At 37.3% G+C, this 13,352-nt stretch overlaps 1 pseudogene; it reads right to left on the bottom strand.

Moving 5' to 3' along the window:
• Window positions 1-11,638: 11,638 nt before the first annotated feature.
• Window positions 11,639-12,601, bottom strand: LOC113885483 (annotated as a pseudogene).
• Between the last annotated feature and the right edge of the window lie 751 nt (window positions 12,602-13,352).

The following is a 13,352-nucleotide window of genomic DNA, read 5'->3' as shown; positions in this document are numbered from 1 at the left end:
GTTATTTGTGGTGAGAGAAAGAAAAACATAGTGAAAATTCCCAATTAATTTATTAATTCATGTATTAATGTTGTCAGGGAGGAAGAAATTTTCCTCTTTCATTCTAGATTCTTCTGACTGGTCTAAGAATTAAATTGACATGAGAGTTTTACCTCTTCCTTTTAAATTTTGAAATCATAAAGATATAAAAAATTATAAGAGAATTCTATGAAACAGTTATGTGCCAACAAATTGGAAAATCTAGAAGAAATGGACACATTTCTAGAAACATGTAGCCTGCCAAGACTGAGTCAAGAAGAAACAGACAATTTGAACAGACCAATCACTAGAAGTGAAGTTGAATATGTAATTTTAAAACACCCTGGACAAAAAGTTCAGGACCAAGAGGCTTCACAGGGGTATTCTACCATACACCTATCTCAAACTATTACAAAAAACTGAAGAGATTTCCATGCGCAAAACTGACAGCTAGTGGGAAGTTGCTGTATAACACAGGGAGTTCAACTAGTACTCTGTGACAGCCTAGAGGGATGGGTGGGAAGGGGGATGGGAGGAAGGTTCAAGAGGGAGAGAACATATGTATACTTGCATGATGTCTATCATTCATGTTGATGATATGCTGCTGTATGACAGAAACCAACACAACATTGTTAAACAATATCTTCCAATTAAAAATAAATTCTAAAAAAATTTAAAAAAAAGAAACTTGAGGATCAAAAATAAATAAATAAACTGAAGAGGACAGACACTTCTAAATTCATTCTATGAGGCTACCATTACCTTGATAGCAAAACCAAAGACACTACAAAAAATAAAATTATATGCCAGGTTGTTTGATGAATACAAATGTAAAAATCCTCTACAAAATATTAGCAAACCAAATCCAACAATATATAAAAAGGATCATACAGTGTGACCAAGTTGGATTTATTCTAGGGTCACAAGAATGGTTCAACATTTGCAAATCAATCAATGTGATACACCACATTAACAAAAGATAATACTCTCTACGTCAAGCTTGTTTTCTGTATCTGTTAATCTGTTTCAGTTTTGCATATGCATCATTTGTATTATTTTTTAGATTCCACATATAAATGATATCATATAGTTTCGTCTTTCTCTGTCTGACTTATTTCACTAAGCAAATATTTTCTAGGTCCATCTGCGCTGTAGCAAATGGCAAAGTTTCATTCTTTTCTATGACTGCGTAACACACATCCTATTCAGTCTTCTGTTGGGCTCATGCGTTGCTTCAATGTCTTGGCTGTCAAAAATACTGCTGCTATAAACACTGGGTGCATATACCTTTTCTGAATTAGTGTTTTCATTTTTTTTCTGGGTATACAGCCAGGTGCGGAATTGCTGGATAGTCTGGGAGTTCTATTTTTAGGTTTTTGAAGAAACTCCATACTGTTTTACATGATGGGTGCACCAATTTACAATTCTACTAAGGGGAGAGGGAAAAGGAGAGCGACAAATTAGGGTATGGGATTATCATATACAAGGTACTATGCATAAAACAGATAAGTAACAAGGATATACTGTATAGCACAAAGACTTATAGCCATTATCTTGTAATAACTGGTAATGGAGTATAATCTGCAAAAATACTGAATCACTATTCTGTACATCTGAAACTAACACAATATTGTGAATCAATTATACTTAAATAAAAATAAAATAAATTAACATGGAACAGATTAACAAAAGAAAATCAAACAAAAATTTAATAAAATGTATACAGAGGCGAGACCCAGGAAAACTAAGTAACTTGTCAAAATGGCCCCAAACCCTCACTTTAGACACCATCTTTAGCAAAAGACAAAAGAGGATGTTGGTGGCAGGGATTTGGGATTTCAAAAGGGAGGAAATCAATTTACCTGGAGATGGAAAAGCAAACGTTTGATGAACAAATGTTTGCTGGGCTCTGCAGAGACAATGGGACACAGAGTAGGCTGGGATCTCTAGACTGCAGTTTCCCCCACCATGCCTAGCCTTCATTTTTTGCAGATTCTCTGGTGGCAGCTCTACTCCAGGAACTGGCCCTGTATCTAAATTCTTTATGTAAAAAGATAGATGTCCTGAGTCTTCTGTTTCTTAAAAATAATCAGCTTAAGTTAATCCTCATACCAAAGGACACATTTTGTGGTTGCAAATTTTGCTCCCTTACACTATATACGTATAGATAAGTACACACAAACATAAAATACATTGTAGGCATGAAAGCATCCTAGTTTCTGTGGATATATAAAATACATAAAACACTGTTTCTACTCTCAGGAAGCTTAGAATCTGGTATGGATGCAAACTGGATTAACAAATAGCATAAAGTCAGGAGAGAACTGAATTTGGGTCTTTAATGATATAGAATGCCCTGGTCTGTTCAGGGCATAGATAATGTGTAATCTTGGGAACACTCCTTTACGTAAGAGTTCTCCTAAGTATCTGAAGACCCACTCTGCCAGGAAAAACTTTTAAGCATCTACAAATTTGTGTTGATAGGTATGCATGAAAATCTATGTCTACACAGCTTGTCCAACTTTGCATGGCTTTGATATGCACGAATTTCAGTCACCACTGTTTAGTTGAGTAACACCAGCCAAACAACAGGTCAGATTTTTAGTTATTATGAAATAGTAGAGCTCATATTTAGCACCAAGTTCCCCTTCACTAAGTTCCTCTGGCTACAGATCTCAAATGTCTCCAGTGGCAGCAAGTATCAACATTCCCACAGTCAGCTATTTCTTCTCAAACTCCATATATATTCAATTTGAATTTCACGTCTAATATAGTCACTTTGCATTTCTTTACTGCTCTTTCATCTTTGTTGGCCTTGTTGCAGTTAACTGTTCTTGCAAATGTCTTATTGCTGAGAGATAAGGAGGCAATATAACTACATGCTTTGCTGTCTGTATGATGAATGCATGAATGATTGGCAGATAGACCTTGAAGATGACATGACTGATCATTGTTCTTGATGTATGTCTGTTATTTTGTAGTGATTTGTGAACTGAAAAACAAGCAGTGAAGTTTGTACTTTATGTAATGCAAATCAGATTTCTGATAAAAGACCTGTAACTAGAAAATGTAGGCATATATCTAAAAGAAAGTAAAACAAATCAATTCAAAAAGGTGCAAAAGACTTGCATGAGACATCTCACCAGAGAAGATATACAAATGGTTAGTCATTTGTAGGGCTAACCATCATTAGTTACTGGGGAAATTCAAATTAAAACTATGAGATACCATTTCACACTCACTAGAATGACTATTATAAAAAGACAATACTAAATGGTAGTCAGGATATAGAGAAATTGGATCTCCATAAGATGAAAAAACCTAAGGATTAGACAAATCTAGATTAGAAAATTTTTGTCTAATAAAAGAAATTGGATGAAAAGGGTCATATATTTGTTTGAAACATTCAGAAAAGTCATCTATTTACAGAGACAAAAAGCAAATCAATGGTTGGCTGTGGGTGGATACTGAGAGCATATTTACTCAAGGGAATATTTCTGGATGATAGAAATGTCCCTAATTTGGATTACAGTGATATTTGCACAACAGAAAATTTACTGAAAATCACTGAATTGTACACTTAGTGAGTGAATGTTATGGTATGCAAATTATACCTCAATAAAGCTGTTTAAAAAGCCAGTGGAGGGACTTACCTAGCAGTCCAGGGGCTAAGACCACGAGCTCCCAATGCAGGGGGCCTGGGTTTGATCCCTTGGGAATTAGATCCCATTTGCCACAACTGTTAGCATGACTCAACTAAAGTTCCTGCTTGCCAAAACTAAAAGAAAAAAAAAAAAAGATCCCGGGTGCCACAACTAAGGCCAGGTGCAGCCAAAAAAGGAAAAAGGCCAAAGGAAGCTTCTTCTAGGAACAATATTTTCCCTACAGATTAGTTTTTCAGGCTCTATAAGCTCACTATTAGGTGGAGAGAGCAAACACTTCAAAGGGGATTCAAAAAGAAGGTATCTACTAAATACTGTTATCAGTTAAGATGACACTTTATGGTAACCCAGAAAGACAAACCACTTAGAAGCATGTCTTCTTTTGATATCAGCTTCTTAGTAGGTGTCCTTCCTTGCAAGGGACAGGACAGTGAAGATTTCTCTCTCTCTCTCAACTAAGATGTAAATATAGTTACATATAAGAACACCAGGTAATTTATTAGGCTATTTATTTCTTGCACTAGAGCATTAAAAGAGGAAAATACAAAATAGGACTTCCTTTTTCTCAACATTCTCATATACATATCACAATATTGGCTTATATACTATAAAGTATTTCATATTACATCTTATATTAAAACTGTGATGCTATGCTATTTCTTTGTAATATACTTTTCCATCTTAAGAGTCCTCTAAATGATTCTCTGATGTGAACTTTTTTGAAATCTTATCAAAGGCTACAACATATTCAAACTGTCTACAAAGTTTTAATCATAGACTAACATTCTGATGTAAAATTAGTTATACCTACTTATGGAAGTGGATTTTGAAGAATGTATTGCATTATTCTGATTCCTTCATGCTCAGTGTTTCATCTCATCCATTCTTTGACATACAATGAGTTTGATTTATGAATTTGATTTTTATTTATTTTTCTCCCAGGTGTGCTATCTGATGTACCATGGGGTTTGCCTTCTACCAAAAAAGATTTCTTACATAGATTATACTTACAGTTCTTCTTTCCTTTTGGAATTCCCTGGTATTTCAGTTCAGTTCAGTCGCTCAGTCATGTCCGACTCTTTGCAACCCCATGAATTGCAGCACGCCAGGCCTCCCTGTCCATCACCAACTCCCGGAATTCACTCAGACTCATGTCCATCGAGTCAGTGATGCCATCCAGCCATCTCATCCTCTGTCATCCCCTTCTCCTCCTGCCCCCAATCCCTCCCATCGTCAGAGTCTTTTCCAATGAGTCAACTCTTCACATGAAGTGGCCAAAGTACTGGAGTTTCAGCTTTAGCATCATTCCTTCCAAAGAACACCCAGGGCTGATCTCCTTCAGAATGGACTGGTTGGATCTCTTTGCAGTCCAAGGGACTCTCAAGAGTCTTCTCCAACACCACAGTTCAAAAGCATCAATCCTTCCGTGCTCAGCCTTCTTCATAGTCCAACTCTCACATCCATACATGACCACAGGAAAAACCATAGCCTTGACTAGACGGACCTTTGTTAGCAAAGTAATGTCTCTGCTTTTGAATATGCTATCTAGGTTGGTCATAACTTTCCTTCCAAGGAGGGAACAAACTGGCAGAACGATGTGTCCCGTTTATCATATTCACAGGGCTTCTGCCTTGTATGTGTTCCACAATGATAATTAAGACTTAATTTGTGACTGTAGGCTTTCCCACAGTCAGTACATTCATAGGGCTTCTCTCCTGTGTGTGTACTCTGATGCAGTTTGAGATTTGAATTGCTGCTGAAGGTTCTCCCACACTCACTACATTCAAAGGGTTTCTCCCCAGTGTGTGTTCTCTGATGCTCAACAAGAGAAGACTTTGACTGAATGTTTTCCCACATGCTATATATTCATAGGACTTCTCTCCTGTGTGTTTTATCTGACATCCAATGAGGTGTGAGTTACCACTAAGGTTTTCCTACATTCCGTACATTCATAACATATCTCTTCAGTGTGTGTTCTCTGATGTATAATCAGTTTTGACTTTCCATAGAGGGTTTTCCCACATTCAGAACACACAAAGGGTCTCTCCTGTGTGTGATCTCTGATGTTCAGTCAGTGTCCACTTGTCACTGAGTTATCCCACATTCAGTACATTCATAAGGTTTCTCTCCTGTGTGTGTTCTCTGATGCACAGTAAGTGCTGACTTCACACTGAAAGTTCCAATATTTTTGGAACATTCATAGGGATTCTTCCCTGTGTGTATCCTCTGATGTGTTGTGAAGTATGTATGTTTTTTGTTGAAGAGTCTGAAACATCGATTACATTCATAGAATTTCTCTCCTATGTGCGTTCTCTGAGTATGGGTGAGGTGAGTCTTGTTGTATAAGGCATCCTACACTCAGTGAACTCATAACGATTCTCCACTGTGTCATTGTTCTTATATTTAAAGTTTGAAATCTTAAATGCTTCTTCACATTCATTACATTCACTGGGTTCCTGTCCTGTATGAGCTCTCTGATGTTCAGTGGGCTGTGCTGTCTGAATTATGGCATTCACATTTTGAGGCTACTCGTGGGGTGTCTCCTTTGTTTGATTTATGCAATGTACAATAATGGTTGATGAGTAACTGAATGAATCACACCCAAAGGGATTCTCTCCTATATGTGTTCTCTGATTTAAATTTTTTGATACTCTGCAGGATTCCTCAGGTTCACTGCTTCCAAAGGGTTTTTGTCTATGAGTTTTCTCATATATGATGACTGACTTTTGGATGAAAGTTCTTTCATATTCATTACTTTTCCAGCATTGGATTTCTTTTAGCTATCAGAGCCTGCCTTGTAAAAATGTTTTCGAGATTCATTAAATCCAGAGTCTGGCTCCAAAGTTTGAAGATGAGCAAGGTATTCATAATGACTGATATCCTTCCTATTTTTATTATATTCATTAAGTTCAGCAGACAGTTCTCTAAGCTTGGTATTGAAAAGTGACTTTCCACATACAATACCTTCATCAATCATTTCTTAAACAGTTTCTATTACTGATCATTAATTCTGAAATATATTTCAAATTTTCTCACATGAATCACATTTATAGTGTCTTTTTCTTGAACCTACAGGATTTATACCCATAGTAAGTGTTTTTTCACATGAAGTATTTCTCTCTTTAATCAGTGTTTTGTTTTTGATGAATATAAGCTGCCTGGATTGTTGATCGTGATTGTTCTGGCCTCTTCAGACTTTTTCTAGAACAGAGGAAGATTGAAAACATCTGATGAATTTAACATTGGTTTTGAATTGGCTTTCTAATTGTATTTAAATGTAGTTAACTTTTGGCTTCAGACATGGTTGTCCAGGAAGAAAATGTATATTCCTCTTAATTAGTTGTGTTCTATTTAATTATTGATTAATCTATCTCTCTATGTCAAAGACCCTTTTGTAGTCTTAGAAAGGGGGAGACTGGCCTGTAGTTTTCTTTTTTGTGGCATCTTTGTCAGGTTTTGGTATTAGGGTGATGGTGGCCTCATAGAATGAGTTTGGAAGTTTACATTCCTCTGCAATTTTCTGGAAGAGTTTGAGTAGGATAGGTGTTAGCTCTTCTCTAAATTTTTGGTAAAATTTAGCTGTGAAGCCATCTGGACCTGGGCTTTTGTTTGCTGGAAGATTTCTGATTACAGTTTCAATTTCTGTGCTTGTGATGGGTCTGTTAAGATTTTCTATTTCTTCCTGGTTCAGTTTTGGAAAGTTGTACTTTTCTAAGAATTTGTGCATTTCTTCCACGTTGTCCATTTTATTGGCATATAATTGCTGATAGTAGTCTCTTATGATCCTTTGTATTTCTGTGTTTGTTGTGATCTCTCCATTTTCATTTCTAATTTCATTGATTTGATTTTTCTTCCTTTGTTTCTTGATGAGTCTGGCTAATGGTGTGTCAGTATGGTACTGGTACAAAGACAGAAATATAGACCAATGGAACAAAATAGAAAGCCCAGAGATAAATCCACACACCTATGGACACCTTATCTTTGACAAAGGAGGCAAGAATATACAATGGAGAAAAGACAATCTCTTTAACAAATGGTGCTGGGAAAACTGGTCAACCACTTGTAAAAGAATGAAACCAGAACACTTTCTAACACCATACACAAAAATAAACTCAAAATGGATTACAGATCTAAACGTAAGACCAGAAACTATAAAATTCCTAGAGGAGGACATAGACAAAACACTCTCCAACATAAGTCACAGCAGTATCCTCTATGACCCATCTCCCAGAATATTGGAAATAAAAGCAAAAATAAACAAATGGGACCTAATTAAAATTAAAAGCTTCTGCACAACAAAGGAAACTATAAGCAAGGTGAAAAGACAGGCTTCAGAATGGGAGAAAATAATAGCAAATGAAGCAACTGACAAAGGACTAATCTCAAAAATAAACAAGCAACTCCTGCAGCTCAATTCCAGAAAAATAAACGACCCAATCAAAAAATGGGCCAAAGAACTAAATAGACATTTCTCCAAAGAAGACATACAGATGGCTAACAAACACATGAAAAGATGCTGGAATTTAGAAAGATGGTAACAATAACCCTGTATGTGAGACAGCAAAAGAGACACAGATGTATGGAACAGTATTTTGGACTCTGTGGGAGAGGGAGAGGGTGGGATGATTTGGGAGAATGGCATTGAAACATGTATAATATCATATATGAAATGAATCACCAGTGCAGGTTCGATGCATGGGACAGGATGCTCAGGGCTGGTGCACTGGGATGACCCAGGGGGATGGTACGGGGAGAGAGGTGGGAGGGGGGTTCAGGATGGGGAACATGTGTATACCCATGGCAGATTCATGTTGATGTATGGCAAAACCAATACAATATTGTAAAGTAATTAACCTCCAATTAAAATAAATAAATTTATATTTAAAAAAAATTAAAAAAGAGAGGGGGAGAAAACAGGCAGTTTGATACATGTCTTTGGTTTCTCCAAATGTGATCTTTAATGCTAGGTAAGAAATAAGTTGGAGAAGGCAATGTCACCCCACTCCAGTACTCTTGCCTGGAAAATCCCATGGACGGAGGAGCCTGGTGGGCTGCAGTCCATGGGGTCGCTAAGAGTCGGACCTGACTGAACGACTTCACTTTCACTTTTCACTTTATGCATTGGAGAACGAAATGGCAACCCACTCCAGTGTTCTTGCCTGGAGAATCCCAGGGATGGGGGAGCCTAGTGGGCTGCCGTCTATGGGGTTGCACAGAGTCGGACACAACTGAAGCTACTTAGCAGCAGCAGCAGCAGCAAGAAATAAGTAGGCCAGGTGGTGATCCTTGCATCAAGATCAAATATTTAAGAGCTTCATTTTGAATGCTGATACAGCCATTTTGGTCTATCAGAGTTATTTAATACTAAATCTATGCTAATAATGAATTCCTAGTTTTTCCCAAATCAATATTCTAAACTTACCTCATTTTGCAAAGAAGTCTTACTCTTGCAATAGTCATACTTCTTAACTGAATTTTACATTCTGGCTAACACATCTCTGATTTTTATTAATTTTAGGATCACAGAAAAAGGTTTATTTCTCAAGTAACTCCTCTATCAATCAGTTAATTACTGAATATATTGTTCTCTTACACATGAACATTAGGAAGGGAAAAATTAATGCACTTATCTAACAGGATTATAAACAAGTGAGAAAAAGAAACTCACAAATCAACATATGTAATTGTTAGTAGAGCTCCTAGGAGCAAATGGAGGACAAGAAAGAAGAGAACAACAATAACATTTAATATGAATTAACACTTAGTTGATTTAATCCTCACAACCTTTGAGACTGGTTCTATTTCATCCCCATTTCACAAAGGGGACACTAAGGCATATAAAGATTAAGAACTCATCTAAAGTCATATAGCTAGAGCAGTAAAGAATAGTTTCTTGAAAGCAATTACAACTTGAGCTTACAATTAAAGATTTAACAAAACTACAATGACGTTACACTTACATTGGTCAGAATGGCCATCATTAAAATGTCTACAAATAACCAATGCTGGAGAGGGTCTGAAGAAAAGGGAACCCTCCTACACTGTTGGTGGGAATGTAAACTGGGGCAGCCACTATGGAAAACAGTATGGAGGTTCCTCAAAAAACTAAAAAATAGAGTTGCCTTACGATCCAGCAAACCCACTCCTGGGCATATCACCAGACAAAACTATAATTGAAAGAGATACATGCACCCCTATATTTATACCAGCACTATTGACAAAGTCAAGACCAGGAAACAACCCAATTGTCCATCAACATGTGAATGGAAAAAGAAGATGAATACAAATGTATACAGCCATAAAAATGAATGAAATAATGCCATTTGCAGCAACATGAATGGACATAGAGATTATCATACTAAATGAAGCAAGTCAGACAGAGAAAAACAAATAGCATATGATATTACTTATAGGTGGAATCTAAAATATGACACAAATTAACTTATCTACAAAAAAGAAACAGACTCATAGACATAGAGAACAGACTTGTGGTTACCATGGTAGAGAGGAGGTAGGGGAGGGATGGATTGGGAGTTTGGGATTATCAGATGGATACTATTGTGTATAGAATGGATAAATGACAAGTATATATCACGGGGAACTATAATCAAAGTCCTGTGATAAACTATAATGGAAAAGAATATGAAAAAGGGTGTACGTATATTATGATAATGAATCGCCATGCTATACAGCAGAAATTAACACAAGATTGTCAATCAACTATACTTCAATAACATTTTTTTTTTCCTGGCTTAATAAGGACTTATTTATTTTGAGAAAAAAGGTCCCAAACATCAGGCTGTTCACAAAAATAACACAGAGTATCAACTTTAGAAGACAAATCTTAAGACAATTACACTAGTTATTTTTCTAGAAGATGCATTTAACATGCCAACTCTTATTCACAAAAATACATTGTTACATTTGTGTTGAAAAGCCTCACATAGCACTCTTATGTGGGGTATAACACACATACCTGTAACTCAAAGCTGCTCTCAGGGGCTACTCAACTAATGAGAAGTTAGGGAAGCAATTACTATATGAATGGAAAGAACTGTACTCCCTTTATCAGATCAGATCAGTTGCTCAGTCGTGTCTGACTATTTGTGACCCCATGAATCGCAGCATGCCAGGCCTCCCTGTCCATCACCAACTCCCAGAGTTCACTCAGACTCACGTCCATAGAGTCAGTGATGCCATCCAGCCATCTCATCCTCTGTCGTCCCCTTCTCCTCCTGCCCCCAATCCCTCCCAGCATCAGAGTCTTTTCCAATGAGTCAACTCTTCACATGAGGTGGCCAAAGTACTGGAGTTTCAGCTTAAGCATCATTCCTTCCAAAGAAATCCCAGGGCTGATCTCCTTCAGAATGGACTGGTTGGATCTCCTTGCAGTCCAAGGGACTCTCAAGAGTCTTCTCCAACACCACAGTTCAAAAGCATCAATTCTTTGGCGCTCAGCCTTCTTTACAGTCCAACTCTCACATCCATACATGACCACAGGAAAAACCATAGCCTTGACTAGACGAACCTTTGTTGGCAAAGTAATGTCTCTGCTTTTGAACGAGACGAGAACGAGAATGAGAACGAGACGAGAGGAGTACTCCCTTTATAACAAGATATTATTTTGGAGACAGTTGATAACCATACATCCTTTTTATTGTTAGGTCATAATGAGGTATCAAAATTAAAGCAAAAATTACAGGGTAAGACAACATAACTACTAGGAGGGTTAGTAAGGTAAGACAACATAACTACTACTTCCTTTTACTTCAAAGGAAGTGAAAATGGGATTAGGCACAGGGAAATGTGAATTAATGAATATGGAAAGGACAAGGATGGGGAAAACAATGAGCATGTGCTAAAGATACTAGGGGAGAGGATCTGGTGAAAATTTTGATCTTAGACAAGCGCCTAGGTAAAGAAATAATGGGACAAGATTTCTAAAGTTTGCTATGTGCTTAAGAGTCATCCTCGCCATTGGTGCTCTGTCATCCTCTCCTTCCTCAGCCTCTTTTTCATCGTCCTTGATCAACTCCAGCTGGTCATCCCCCCAGTCTTCATTATCATCATCATCCAGTAGGTTCCCCTCCTCAGCAGAATCTGACCCCTCTGCCTCCCCCTCAGACTACATCTTCACGTTAGTCTCATCTTTCTTAAGGGAGTTTCTGCTCTGCTCCTCTTCTGATTTATCATTCTTCATCTCTATTCCATGTTTGCTATGTTCCTTTTCAATTTTTTTCCAGGCTTTCCAGTAAAGAATCCACTTTTTGTTTTATCTGGGTTAATTCCTTCTTAATAGTCTGAAGGTCATCTCCTTTCAACTTTTCAGACTTAGAAGAAGCTCCCCGCTGTCTGTTCTTAGAATTGAAGCCACTTTTGCCCCTTCATGAGGTGTTTCCTGATACACGCTGGCATTTTGAGGGCACTACAGCCCAGACAATAGGAGGAGGATGAGGAACATGTGCTGGGTAACTGTACACCCTGTCCTAATAGTCCCGTTCAAAGTCATAGTCCAAGTTAAAAGATGAGCCTGATATCTCTGCTGTACATCATTTCACACCTGCTTTTTCTCGGTTCACTTTTGGCTCTGCAGCCAGATTAGTATCTAAAAACCTGGCCAGCAATCATTCTGCCATTCTCTCCTACCACAGCATCCTGGGCATTTCTCTCATTAACATACTGAATGAAGGCAAAGCCCTTATGAACAGAGCAACCCACGATTTTGCTGTATTTTGAGAAGATTGCCTCCACACCAGATTTCTTGACCACAAAGTTATTGAGATTCCCAATGAATACATGAGAGTTCATGGAGTGAGGATCCGTCTTGTTGGTAACATTGCTGGCCATTGTCTTTGATGATAAGGTGCCTCACAAAGCTGAAAAATGTAGCTGAAGATAAAAAAAATCTCCCAGGATGGGGAAAGAAGAGATTCCATTCTGAATCGCCTACCCCTGGGTTCTACGTGGAGAAGCTGATTGCTGTTCAAGGTCAGCAACGTGGCGGCAACTGCTCAGTCTTCACCTCTTCACAAAAAAATCCAATAACATTTTTTTAAATTAAAGATTTAAGGTTTCTTATGAGGCAAAATAAACTTTAATAAAAGATCTATATATGTTTCAGGATATTTAAGAATATGGATCTAGATGAAATTAAGCCTAAGTTTAGGACAAATAGAGAAAAGTAAAACTTGATTAGGAAACACAGGGCCATAATGATAGTCCTTATAAAAAACAGAATTATAAATTTGGAAATTATAGTACATATAGACTTATCTTCTTAGGCTAGTATCAACATATATTTTACAATTTTGGTACCAGATCTGTCAAATGCAATAAGAATCCAGATATGTGATAATACGGTTCTGGTTCTAGTTAAAACTCATGACAACTGAGCACACTAAAGGAACTTAGGCATAATAATAACAGATAACCGATACTGAGAGAAAATTTATAAGAAAGAATGATAGAGATGGCAGTTTAAGATGACTCCATACATGCTAACAGGAAAAAAAGGAGGACCTTGGGCATGTTACTTAGTCTCTTTGGACTTCAGTGTGTTAATCCAGTAAAATAGTAAGCCTATTTATACTGTTATATCATGGGGTAATTGTGGGAAGTAGATGAATTAATATACATAACCTGCTTAGAATGGTGCCCAGTACACCGTGGGCT

The sequence above is a fragment of the Bos indicus x Bos taurus genome, chromosome 28 (genome assembly GCF_003369695.1).
Source record: "Bos indicus x Bos taurus breed Angus x Brahman F1 hybrid chromosome 28, Bos_hybrid_MaternalHap_v2.0, whole genome shotgun sequence".
Classification (NCBI taxonomy): Eukaryota; Metazoa; Chordata; class Mammalia; order Artiodactyla; family Bovidae; genus Bos; species Bos indicus x Bos taurus.
Note: the sequence above shows the minus strand (reverse complement) of the source record. Positions and strands in the feature narration are given on the sequence as shown.